Genomic DNA, 14,315 nt, shown 5'->3' on the forward strand with positions numbered 1-14,315 from the left:
TTTTAATTTTGTGTATTTCTGTAGTCTGAATTTGTGGTAACAGTTTAGTTTTACATCAAATCCAAACTCAAGTTAGTTTCAGAGATCTTTATGCATACCGTATTTCTCTCTCTTCAATATCAGACTGAGAAAGACAAAAACTTTTGAGTGGGAGGGAGCAAGAGAAAAAAGGAGGAATGTATCAGCTTGCCAAAAATGTGCCACAGCCTCTACAATACAATGTTAATAATTTTGCCTAATACAAATGCAATAAAGCTCAGCATTTCATATCCAGAGTCAATCCTTTTCCTATTACTGGACAAAAGCCACCATAGACTTTCTTTTTATTTTAAGAATGACTCATTTTAGTATTCCTTTAAAGTGAAGGTTGCCATCTGAGGTTTCCAAAATTTTTCAAAAACTGCTTTCACATGTATGGAACAAACTATTATTTTAAAGACTCTGGATTGCTGTTTCTGGCTTTATTTCCAAAAGTTTGGACAGCATTTTGCACTAAAAAAAGCAGTGAAGTACAATAGGTTTTTCAGCTTCTTTGGAAAAGTGAGCATAATGCAATACTGGATTCCATCTTCCTGAGAGCCACTTTAAGAGAAGTTAATTTAAACAACTTAAAATAGACTAATTTGAAGCATATACTATGCCTAATTTGGAGTACATATAAACCAGTTCATATCTAGTAAAGAGGAAAGGGTAGGTTTTTACTTGCACAATTCAGCCATAGAATTTCACCGTAGAAATATTTGTTTTTATACCCTGCTTTTTATACTGTTAGTCCTACTATGTTCAGAAAATAAAATACTTTTAGAAGGAACACTCTAGAGATTCTAATGTTTGCTTCCCATCTTGGAAGTTCTTGTAATGTCCATACTACCTATTCAGCAAGTAATGGAAGGGCTGCTAAGTTCATTTGTAAACCCATGGTTTCTTACATTACTAATTTGAGAATTAATCAGATCATATAGTAATACAGTAACGAAATCCTTCTTTTCTCTCTATTCAGAAATCTCCAGACCTCCATAATACAAATATTTAACAAATAAAGAATGAAGTGCAATCTCACTATTTCACTCATAAGCTCTAAGCTTCTGTCACAAGAATCACCACAATCACAAACTAACCTCTACCAGCATGATTTCAGAGTTAAATAAAGGCATATAAAATTTATCTGCACAATAAAATTTATCTACATAATCTTAATTTCAAGTGGGTTAAATGTCTACCTTTGTGATTAACAGGTAAATAGGAGCCCACCAGGGAAAGAAGAAGATGTTTCTAATTTCTATTTGCATACAGCAGAGATTAGCATGAGGCTTAATACTGCTTGTATTGTACTTATGCTTGAGAAGAAGAATATTTAACAGTAAAATCTGCCAGTATCAGAAACTGACAAATTCAGAGGCAACAACAAATGATCGATTCCTTCCAACTGTGAATTTATTTCAATATGGATTATGACAAGTCAAACGTAAGATCATGCTAAACGTAAGACAAAAAGGAATATAAGCTAAATTTCCATCACAGAGACTATCTTGGATTCTACTTATGCCAGTAAGAAAGTGAGGGATAGGTCAATACTTGTTGCTGCAAGAAGAAATGACCTCAGAACATATGAGCAGGGAAAGTCCACTGGCAGTCCACTCAGCATGTCTCCCCATTTATCACTAAGTATCATCTACAGTTCAGGAGCCCATATTTTAAGATAAGCTCATCCCACTCCCACACATACATGAAAACTGAGTTCTTATACTCTACTTAAATTGACTTCTGAAATATATAACAGAAAATTAAGCAACAACTAGATCGTAATCTAAATGACAAAGACTTCAAACTTCTTTTCATCTTTTGCTTTTTTCCCACTAGATCAAGTAGCTGGGATTTAATATTAGGCTAATATTTGTAGCATACTTTTAGCCACTGGAATAATTTGCCAAGGCATACAAGGAGAATGGAACATTTGAAGTTTTAAAAAAATATGCAGATGTGATTTACAGCATAAGGTATAATTCAAACAAAACACAGCCCTGCTGCTTTAGGTCTACTTTGTGTAAGTATTTATCACAGAGAGACACCAAAAGAAACTGTATTGCTTCTAATTTCTACCTATAAAATACTTTGACCTAGTAAAAGATTTGCCATTAGACTACATTGGTGTAGTTCAAAATGGGGTCCCTAAGAAAAAAAAAACAAACAACACAATGAAGAAAACAAGAGACTCAACATAAGCCTTACCTAAACACCAAGAAGTTAAATGTGAAAAGAGTGGAAAACTGCATGCCAGAGATGAGACTGGTTGCATTTTAAAGGTTTCATGTTTCTCTCTTTAAAAAAAGGGAGGTGTTGGAGTCATGAGGGTGAGTAGGGACCCAGGCCAAGATACTAGGTGCCCAGTCCCTAGTGCCTGTAGGCCCAATGAGCTCACATGGTATGCCTTTATTTAAGCTAACACAAATTGTCTAAAGAGAAGAATTGTTAAGAAGTGCTTAGACAATAAGAATTAGACAAAAATTTCAGTACTACGATGGACCAAGTTCATTAATGACAACTACTCAAACATACCTGGACTGCCTAGATAAGCCCATGTACTCAATAGGGTATCAGAGTCCTTACTTCAGACAACGAGGAAACTCTGTACCTTGTTATCTTGACAGGGAATTTCATAAAGGCCAGTACTTGGGGTGTGTTTGGCACAGGCAAAGGCCAAAAACATAACAAGCTCAGTACCTGCACCTTAAACTAAATCACAAACTATAAAGGAGGGGGTCAGTTAGAAAACATTTTGACAGAATAGTACTCCAGATCCCAGAAAGCACTTAATTTAAACAGAACTCTGTCTGTGACTCAAACCCTGGACTAAGACACACTTCTCTAAAAGTCTAAGCATTTGTCTTCACTATTGTTTTGGTTTCCTCTCTCTTTTTTTTTTTTTAATGTTTTAGATACTCAGAGTACACTAGGAACAAATCAATTTAATTAGAGATGTGTTAAAACACATATTCCACACCACTGAGCTTTACAGAGCTATGGGAGAGCATGCTGTGCTCTGCTGATAAAGAAATATTACTCCTTTTAACTCTACCAGGATGAAGAAGAGATACCACAAGGCAAAGTGTGGGTTGGTGGTTTTTTCCTCCAGAGAGAGGAAAGAAGTTACCACAGCTGCATTATCTAAGAGTGGACAACTCCAATTTGGGACCAAGTTGTACAGCACACTGTTTGCAGACTGAATCAATACACAGAGGCAGACTCTCATTATCCAGAATAAAGGCTGGCTGCCCTATAGTGTACATATTGTCCCCTAAAACAAAGCCTGGGACCCACCCAAGTAGATTCAGCCCAAGCCACAACTCATAAAGCCAAGGAGCTATAGAGCTACAGCCTGGCTGCAGCACCATCCCCACACCAACTCCCCATCACTGGAACCGCTCCGGGAAGTGCTTCAAAAAATGGCAGCCACTAATGGTTCAACTGAGCTTAACAGCAACCTGTAATTGATCTTTTCAGAAAGTACAGAGGATAACCTACAACCTGCAAGTTCGGCCTTTTACTCCATGTGCACCAACATCCCTGACAGGGAATTAAAAAAAAAACAACCTAAGAATTACAGTTTTTCAACGCTGACAAAACCTGTTCAACTTGGAACTTCATCGTTAAGTATGATTAAGGCATCATAACACAAAGCATTGAGAAGAGGTAAACTGCAATATTGCCAATTGCAGGAATTGTTTCAATAGACCTGTATAAACTAATCAGAGTGAAACAGTAAATGCTTAGTTCTGTCTTTGCTTGTTTAGTTTGTGACTGTATTAACAACAACAATTTTTCCTAATACTAATAGTTTTTCTACTAGATAGACTTCAAGGACTAAATTTAAAACACATTACATCGATTACTAAACTGCATTTCATAATTTCTTTTGGATTTTGGCAACATCTCCCCCAGTTATTAGAGCAAACCTTTGAAAGACTCAAACTTACTCTCATACTGAGAGGTTCAAAGAAATTGATGTCTGCCTTTATTCAAACAATTAAAGAAGAAAAGCAGAAAAGACTGCTTAAATACAGATATAAGAGAACATTTGTAGTAACTGGAACTTGGTACTTTTTATTAACAATTACTAGGCCTTATCTTAGTCCAGTTTCATTAGAATACACATTTTCAAGAACACCCATCTTAACAAAGGGAATGAAACCTGTGAGAAATTCAGCCTTTTCTGTTCTCAACACCTAAATTGCCTTCAAGTTTGAGAGCACAATAGAAGAGATAATGAATAAATACAACCCCTTTCCCACCTTACTGGTCAAGTATGTCTCTACTACCTTTACAGATTACCTTTCTGTGAAGAACAAATCGCCTTCACAACCAGTTACTCCAAAAGCAGAGAGATCCTACTTTGCAAGTCTGCATGTTTTAGACTCAAATTCTACTGATAAATTTACCTTTTGCAGAATTTCTTTTTCCAACAGTGCCAGATGTAAGGATATCAAATAACAAACTGCTTCAGTATCACCACATTACCCAATTTCCAGACATATCTATTCTTTCCACTATATAGCTATTATTTTTATTTTAAGTTCTATTTCGTGACTGAAAGCTGTACTAAGAATAATACAGAAGACTAATATAAAGCTTATGTAGAGATGGAGACATCATGTTTGTTTGGTAGCAGTATTAAGACAAATAATGACCCCTAAAATTACCTTACTCATTCAAAAAGCAAGCCCTTTTTTTAAAAGTTGATGTTACCAGTTGTTAACAGGTTAACTTCTTAGTGTTTCTGCATTTTTTGGGGGGAGCATCAGCTTGCTTTCAGCCTCCTACAGTCAGAACTAAAAAAACCCGCCACATACCCTTTAGGTATTGTCAATTGGCACTTCTGGTTCACACTGCCATCGTCCCAGTAGAGCTGAGGTTCAATAGAAAAAGTGGAAATGGCCATTTTTCCATCTCTACTGTTACCAACTGACCCAAGATTGTCTCTTAGCAACCAGGCTGAAATTCCCTTTAGAAGAAGAATTCCTACAGACACTTCTTCATATTTTAAGTCCTGCTAGTTGAAAAACATTAACCATTTTCAGTCATAGTTATTTTCCATCTTACCCAGCATTTAAGAATTATGTTGTCTGCTTCAGTGGATATATCTTCACTCTCAGCAAAGCCAGTCACAGAGGATTTCTGGGTGTTTAAGTCTATGTATTTTAACACAAATTCTAATTGTTAGATTAATCTAACACTGCTGAATTTGTGAGCCTGAAAAGCTTCAGCTGGCATGACTGAACTAATTGCAAAATGAAATTACAGACTTATGACTTGCCATAACCGTGAGATCTTTCCCCCACTTTCGTATCCAAAACTGATTTTAAAAGAATCATAGCAGACCTTCTGGCTCCAGCATCTATAAAGAGAAAAAACCCCAACACACAAGCTTTGCAAGTCACTCCTATTTAAAGACATGGTCCTCACCTTGTACTTAAAACCTCTAATTACTTAATTTCTTGTATCTCTTTTCTCTCCTTGAAGTATGTTTTGAACATACCCTTTTTGTCTTCAGGAACTCCTGTATTTTTTAACCCCTGGGGAAAAAAAAAAGGAAAAATAAGAAAAAACTTAAATAAGACCATGGGAGGAAGAAAAAAACCTTGTCCTACACCTGCCTCATTGCTTACGTTAACGTCGCATGGGACCTGAGAGCCACAAGGCAGAATCCACCTTGAACAGCAAGAGTTTTAAAGCAACACATACCTTTGCTCATGCTGCGAGTACTTCTTTGGTGTAGACACCATTATCTCTGTGCTAATAAAAAAAACCACTTCCTTGGAAAATAACTGTGCACTGACTTTTCTTCCAATGCTTTTGAAGGAAGATCTTCACTTGCGCAATTTAGTCAGAGGCCTCTACAGCCTGCAGGTCAGCAATTGCTCTGAAACCAGAATCTGATCTTTGACCTACAGCAGCAACAGGCAGTAAAGTCCTCCTGAAAACACTCATGGGACTGAGAGGAAGGGTGCTGATCTAAATGCACAAGAGCTGGAAACCATACTCAGGTAAAATCTTCCTCTTAAGCTCTGCCTGCTTTGAGCAGGCATGGCACATGCAGAAATAAGCACGGAATGTTGTTTCATCTACTCAGTATGAAAATGTGCCTTTCCAGGATAAGATCTGTCCTTTCAAGTTTTCTATAAGTTTTAAGCTTTCCCACTTGAAGAATAATGGGAAACCAGGTTTGACAAGAAGAAAATTGATTTTATTCATGATCAAGTTTTATGAAACAAGTAGGAAAAAAACCTTTCAGTATCAATTATAAAAAGGAGGACTTCATTCAGACTTTTTCAGAATCAAACAAAAGCTGCTCTCCAAAAGTCTCACATGGTTTTTCCATTAATATGCATTCTCACTTTGAACTCTCAGCCGTTTTCATACTTCAATTTCTGTTAAACTCTTCACTTTGAAGCCAACCTGTTCACATTTATAGCCAAGAGCTTGTTCGTAGAGAAGTTGCATTGGAACAGTTGTAAAGTCAGAATCTGAAATAACTGCTATTCAGAATTAAACCAGTTGGACAAAGCTAGCTAGGCTGAAGGCAACTCACTAAAGACAATTCATTCTCACTATATAATTTGAGAAAATCAAATTAGTTGCATAAGTAATCATTTCAGGAGCCAGTGTCAACTAATAACTTGGATTATTAATCACTTTCATTACCCTAACATGTCCTCTGTATTAAACAGTGCTCAAATGCATCCATTGTTTATAGTTTTCCTCAGGCTTAGACTGCTCTGCAGCTCTCTTCCTAAGGTATATCTGTAGGACTGTGTCCATGCCTAAACACAAGTCTCACATTTGATTTCAGGCAGCCCACTCTGATACCTGTCAGAACACCTGTGCTCATGTACAAGCTATTGCGCACAGATGAAGGTATCAAGGAATCTTAAAAAAAAAAAAAATTAAAAAACCCCACAACTGTTTCAGAAAACAATGCAAGAGTTGCTTGCCAAATTTAGAAGGAATTTTGATCTTAGGCTCCAGCAAAACAGGGACAAAAAAATACCTGATGCTGCTTTGCTTGGCAGAGATAAAGCCTCTGACTTTAAAAATCTGAATGCTTGTCTATACATAGAGATTTATAAATTACTAGAACAACTGGTAGAGGTTTCCTAGAAATACCAGAACATCCATTTTTGAAGACACCATAATACAAATAACCCCTCAGTTCTTTAGGCATAAAAATAAGAGTTGCTCAACGCACACACGCAGCTTATTGAATCAGCTTCAGAACATTAACACCCAGGAGACCTGACAACTCCATTCGGCAAAAAGTTAAACAGTTATGTTGGGAAGTCTTGGGTAAAATTAATTTTCATAAAATCAAAGCATATATAACCCCACTAAGATTTTTCCAGATTCCTCATCACAGAATTAAACAAACTGGGAAGCAACATGTTTCAAACTCTGCTATTTTACTGCCTATTTAAAGTCAGACTTGCACACAGCAAAGCTCAATCACCATTCTTCAGAGAAACAGGAGACTTCAGAATAAGAGTTGAAAAATTCCATAGAAATGGTAAGGATAAAGTATGAAGTATAGTTGAACAAACACAGCAGGCATTTTTACCAAGGAAGCAGATCAAAGTGCTCTTAATATTCAGCTTCTTCTCCCAGATTATATGCAATGTGCAAGTTTACTTCAAAATAACTTTTAAAAACAGCAATTACTTGTCATTTATCATTACAGAAAAGTTGGCTGGAGCAGACTGAAATTAAACACTTCCTCCTATCCAAATAAATTTTCCTGAGTCTATAATCATAAAGCATTTCTTTCATGGCTAAAATTCTTTAGCTCTTCCATAAATACAAGGTGTTTACCTCCCTATTAACTGGTCCATGTGATGAATTTTTCAACTTAATTGAACTCACCTATACTTCAGGTTTCCTTGCACAAGCTACTTAGAGCTAATAATTATTTTTTTTTAAAAAACTCTGTTTTCTTTGCAGACTTTAAGGACTAATAGCCTGACAATCAACTACAATGTTACCAGATGTGTGTACCTGGTACTGCTACAGCCTTTTGCTAGAAAGGTGTTAGTTAACATTCAAGGTACTGACCTGATGCTTCACTTACACAAAACCTGTAACAGGTTAGATAATAGTGAATTGATAAATACACTTCTTTAACAAGTGAAATATGGAATTTTACAGATTGTACTAAACAGTTAAGGCAAGTGGTTGCATCTGCGCTCCCTGGTGCCTCAGGGTTAAAAGCAAAGAAATACAACACAGCCTTTCTGAAGTAAGAGCTGATCAAATGAAGACATTTCAGAAACTAACATATAAATGCTTATTTCCATTAGAGCATCTGTCTCAAAAAAATCAATGCTCAGAGCTCTCTGTAGGAGGTGGCTCCTGAAATAAGGTTTCATAGGCAGACAGCGCAGACAAGAGCTGCTTCTTCCTTCCCCTGAGAGGCAGAAAGAGCAGTCAGCAGTGGGGTAAGATGAAAACAGACATTAAGGGACCACAAGCAACACCCTCTGTCCTCTCACGGCCTAAAGTTTGCTATTGCTCAAGGTTCAGTGTAAGTGAAGTTCCCTAATGGACATGTTCTCATGCAAGCCCAGCACTTGTTCCATCCAATCAACCCAGCTATAGCACCACCACTTCCCACATAACAACAACCCACCTGCCATTGGACCAAGCTGCCCTCATTTAAAGCAAAAAATCACACGTACCAAGTAAGAGCGTTACATGCATACACTTAAGAGAGGAAAAAAAAAGCACCCATAGTCACCAAGTCAGTCACAACTTCCATCAGCCTCTCCTCCTTCAGAAGGGGCCCTCACAACTGGGCTGGAAGGCCATGCTTGCCCTTAGCCCACCTCTCTAGTCCACTATATTCTTTATTACTTTTTCTTAGAACCAAGAACATTTTCAAAGTGATGACATAAAACACTTTCCCCTCAAAAAAAGTTGAAACACTGCACTTGTCGTCCAAGAGCAACTACTTTTTTGTTTATCACCTGTGCAACTTGTCCTCTCAAAACACACAAACAACATTTTTTGTTCCCCTATCATCTCAAAAATCATCAACATGCCACTTCCACATGGAAACTAAGATAGGATAAACTATCTGTAAATTATCTTCTCTATTCCCTGCACTGGAGAACCTAAACTATGATTCCTTCACATTTAAAACCAGGTTGCAGGAGGTGGCTGTACCAATACAACTGCCCATTGCTTCCCCTAGTTCCCATTCTCCCTTACATCAGCATTTACCAGACCACTTTGAAACAATCTAGCTCACCACAGCAGCAGAAAATACTCACTTTTTGCTGGTTTCATTGAATAATTACAGTTTGTGAAAAAGTCAAATACAAAAGATGCAGCAGAAACACACAACAGACAGTGAGAACATTTCTTCCAGTGGCAGCAGTGGGGTTAAGAATGCATTAGATATCAAGGGCCACCCTTAGACATCTTCAGTAATGTCATTGCCAGGATCAGAAATACTTGTTAATGAACACGATTTGCTTGGGAAACAGATTTTTGAGTTAATAGGCCTTGTTTGTTTCTCTGAATGTGATAACACTGCCTAGGAGTAACATCTAGCACCTCCTTCAGAGGTATTTTAGAAGGACTAACCCATTAACCATAGAAATGTTTTAAACTTCCAAAGAGGCTTACAAGTATAAATCCCAAGGGTTATAAGCTAGAAGGTAAGAGGACTGGAGTCTAGACTTCTATTTGCTATGCTGAGCAGTACTACTCTTTCTTTTCAATGAGATTCTCCCATTCCTAACTTTCCACCATGCACCACACTCAGGAGAACCAAACCATGATTCACAGCTTGGAGCCTGGCCTGCCAAGAACTTAAACTTTCATGTTGAAAAATTTAAAGTGTTCTGGATTTAACACCAAATAATCTATCAGTGACTACATCTGTAGAACAAAATTAGAATTAAGCCAGATCTTACAAGTTTGCCTTTCACTATAAGAACCTGCACCTTTTGCCTTGAATTGTCTATGGGAGAAGGTTAAGGAAAATAAGAAAATAAATAAAAAACCCAAAAGGAATGGGAAAGAAAAAAGCAGAGAATCCATGAACCTGCTTCTTCTTTAACAAACTTGTGCTGCACTATGGAATATGGTTTGCAAAATCAGCAAAGAATTTGCAATTTTCTTCCACATCCTTTACTTCCTGTGAACCACAAGAATTCTATTTTGAATGAGTCCTTCACATTGGATTTATTTCACTGATTTCACAGAATCTTACAATCTGCTACTGTTCTGCCTCTCCCCCTTCCTGCTAATCTGAATTTCTGATATTCAGATATTCCATTAGTCACAGTTAAAAGAAATGTTCCTACCTGCTTAAAGACCACTACATAGTGATCTGTACTTACTACAGAATAAAGGAGAATTTTAAGCATATTAAACTATTCTGATCACCTTTCAGACAAACCCTGAGTGATATTTCTATTCCCAAATAGATAAGTCATGAAAACCTTAAATGAACGTGAAGTACTTCCCTAACTTTGCTCTGGACAAGACTGAGAGTAATGAAATATGTTACAATCTAAACAGTAACCACCCCACACATTTTCCATGCATCTGAACTTAAGTGATCCCAATTCCAATACGAAATTACAACATATATAATGTCAGAAATAATATACATTAATGACAGTGCTCTTAGTTAAGTCCTTTACAAATGTTATTGGGACTAAAGACATGTGGGGAGGGTATGGGGACATGATTTCTTAGCTTCAGGAAAATAAAAACAACTTCTAAATTGCATGAAAGAATTAGCATTAAAACCCAGGAACTTCTGTAACCCAGTTCCAAACTTAAAACAGCAGATAATGAAGTCCCCAAAGCAAACACAGAATTATGCCATACCTAATTTAATAGAGCAATGCAGCTTTCTTGAACACCTACACATAAATGAGACTGATTTTCATACACTCCATACTAGGATTACTAAGGGAACATTACCTTCCTCTTTCCTTTTTTTTTTTTCCAAACTGACATCTGATATGGCAACTATTATGTGTTTGTTTTTAAAAGATGAAAACACAGAATGTGGTGCTTCTGAGAAAAAAAATAATAAAATGGAAAAAAAAAACCAAGACCATCCCTGCTACTTCCCTAAACTAATCACTGTCTTCAACCATGACAAGGTGCCTAAATGAAGCAAAAGCTAAGGACTACCAGAATTCAACAAACTCATTGCTTAGATCTTAAGAGTTATTAAGTCCTGAGTGGAAGGGCTATTCACAGTTCCATGTAAACAGCTATGGACCGAAGCAATTCCCAAAGTATTTCACACTGGTACCATTTCCAACTTTCTGAAAATATCCCAAAAATTAGGCCTGCAGCTTGGGAGCCCTGCCAGCCATACATGCTTTACAGATACTGCACCACACGGTAAACCAAGGAAAGTGCAGTGTAAAACCACAACTTTTGGTCATGACCTGCTGGCGACATCCACAAATGCCACAAAGTATATCTGAAAGCAAGTTCTGGAAGATGGAATTAATGCTAACCTGAACTTCAAACTACGACAGCTATAGACACTTTACACCTACCACAGAACAGCAGCCCAGGATTTGGGGGTGATACAATGCAAGACTGGCAGATGCCAGTCCCTTTCCACTGAAGAAACTGGGACAGCAATTCTCAGTATATTGATCTAGTATCTCTGCACAGAACTAGACCAGATGCAATGCCATCTCAAATACAGAAGTCAACAAATCATTAGCTATTTCATGAATATAAAGGCAAACCTAGTTTCAACTCATCAGTTTTTATACGATATTTCTCACAGCAGAAAGATGCACATTAGAAATTCGAAAGACTGTCTCTCAAAGAGAAAAGGAAGCTTATGCAGAATTTACCTAGACCAAACACTGAAGCAGTACACTGAACAATAAGTAATCATTTACATAAAAGCCACATTAAGACTGAAGTAAGCATGTTTGTGTCTTTCTAGACATAACTGGAGCCAGAGACAATGTGTGAAGGGGAACAAAATAAGCAATCCCATAGCCTAGCTCTGTAAAAGAAATGTTTTCTCTTCTTTGTAGAAAATCTGAAAGAAGAAAGATTTTGGGACTACTTTTTTTTTCCTCTCTAACGTAACATTATTAGCATCGTTACAAGATAAACTATCTTCAAAATCACCTCATTAATCACTTTATCATTTGCCTACATTTTGCCCACACTAATTGGTTCCATTTCCCACTTGATCTAATGCCACAAAAAACAAGACATCCATTCAGTTACCACTCTTGTGGTTAAAGGGCTGCACAGCCCTCACTTGCAGAAACCTCTACTTCTAGGGCCATTATGCAGGGGGACAGAACTAAGTATGGCCACCAGACTGTGACGTGCTATATGGAGAACAAGAGCTAAGGCAGTGAGTAGAACACAGCTGGTTTAGATAAAATCTTAGCGTCTACTAGAAGCAGACAGCAAGACAATGTGGTAGCAGTCAGGAGATCTGCCATCACTGATGGATTTGAGATGTGTTCCCCTCTCTGAAACTTAGATCCTATGACAAGATGATCAGCGTTAGGTTGCTCACAAAACTAGACCTACAGATGCCTCTCTACTGAAAAAGCATGGAGCCAACATTACCTGTGCCACAGAAATCACTTATAGATCTAGAAGAAACACCAGTGAAGAGCTCCTGAATGAATAACCTTCACCTCAGGTGGGATCTTTTGAGGGTAAGTCAGGCAGGACCACTTCCAAAACATGCTAGCTCACAGTTTCATTAGCCGAATGCACCGGATCCATGTCACTTCCTTTTAGCAACAGCACAGCCCCTCTGTTCATCCTCCTCCACCCAAAGCTTCAGGGCTAAGCGCTTACAAAAGTGGAAACAGGGAACTGACCCTGCTGAAAACAAACTTGGAAAAGGGAAATTTTTTTATTGTTTATTCAATTCAAGAACAGAATATACAATCCTGGGATGCTAAACAGCAATTCTGAAGTGCAAGAAGCCTAGCTCTCATCAGGCAAAACTGGAGATAAGTCATGATCCACCATCTCAGACAATTCCAGGATACATCATATTTCAAAAATGTTTCTCACCTCTGAACACCTAATTTATTTTTTTGTCTGAAATGCAGGAGATGAAAGAGAGCAACAGACCATCAAATCAACTAAATTTCTGCTGGTAAGAGAAAATATCCAACAGGAGAAGGCAAGCCATTTTGTGGAAAACTTTTTTTTCCCCAACAAATTGACAATACTCATTCAAATCAAAGCAGTACAGTACACTATTGAGAAATAAGGCACAAAAAATGAGGAATAACAAAATTAAGGTAGAATCAGATTTTCATCCTGGATTTTATCAAAAACAACTATTTTAATCTACTTCTGTATCTTCCCTAGGATTTCCACAACAAGAATAAAATTTCCACAGTTCATAGGATCTCACTGTGTTTGGTGTATTTTGATGTCAGCACTGCCCATCTCAGAAGAAAGGAAGAACTGTATCTACAGTATGAGAACAGCAATGTGGTAGAGATTTTTTTCTTCTCCACTTGAATGATAAACATTCTTTACACCCTATGAGTTTCAGAATTGGGTCCTTACCTTCAAGTCAACAAACACTGTAGGCAGACAAACAATGCTGCCTTTTTCTAGGTTCCTGGTCTCTGCATGGGCAAGATGCTGAACACTGTGTGGGTATGACTGACTACTTTGAGAACAAACTCTTTGAATGCAAAGTAAATGATGTCCAAAGCAAGAATTATGTACACAGAGAATAACTGATTACAATCAAGAATAAAATTGAAGTACAGGACCTGTCTGAAATGTGAGGTAATGGAAATGAATCTCTATTATGTCATATATGTCAATAAAGGTAATTTCTGAGAAAAAAATTCTGTGTGTCCAAGAATGAGGAAAACTTTCAGATAGTACTAAGCACACACCTCTTTAAAGGGGTGTACCCCACCTCGCCAGACAGCAAAGAAATATTTCTATATTTCGGCCATTCAAGTTTGTGCAAAGCCAATCTTACAAGCATTCTTTTAATGCTCTTGAATAATTACTAAAATTTCTATTGCAGTACTGAAGAAAAAATAACAGTGACCTTATTTGGAGGATAACACTCTCAGACTATGAGTACTCCTTATGAAAATCCAAGACACAAAGTATTCAGGTTGGTAAAAGGCTTAGAGAAAACCTAAAAATTATCTTCGATGTACCACTGTGCCACTGCTGGGGGAGCACAGGAATTACTTAATTTAGTTACCATACCATTCATTACAGACTGGTGGAGGAGTCTCTGGGCCATCTAATCTAGTGAG

General features: G+C 37.4%; 1 protein-coding gene across 5 annotated transcripts in view; it reads right to left on the reverse strand.

Moving 5' to 3' along the window:
- NUMB (NUMB, endocytic adaptor protein) overlaps nucleotides 1-14,315 on the reverse strand; it is a 90,571-nt gene that overhangs the window by 69,357 nt on the left and 6,899 nt on the right. Inside the window, exon 1 of one of the 5 annotated variants that reach the window (XM_027642382.1) lies at nucleotides 5,534-5,556. The exons of 2 other annotated variants lie outside the window; for them this stretch is intronic. The gene's annotated coding sequence lies outside the window, so the exon portion shown is untranslated. Of the gene's footprint in view, nucleotides 1-3,525; nucleotides 3,565-5,460; nucleotides 5,557-14,315 lie in introns of those variants that run through there. 2 more of the 5 variants (XM_027642378.1, XM_027642380.1) reach the window with 2 other exon arrangements.

Source organism: Corapipo altera, unplaced genomic scaffold (genome assembly GCF_003945725.1).
Source record: "Corapipo altera isolate COAL_440 unplaced genomic scaffold, ASM394572v1 23b, whole genome shotgun sequence".
NCBI classification, from domain to species: domain Eukaryota; kingdom Metazoa; phylum Chordata; class Aves; order Passeriformes; family Pipridae; genus Corapipo; species Corapipo altera.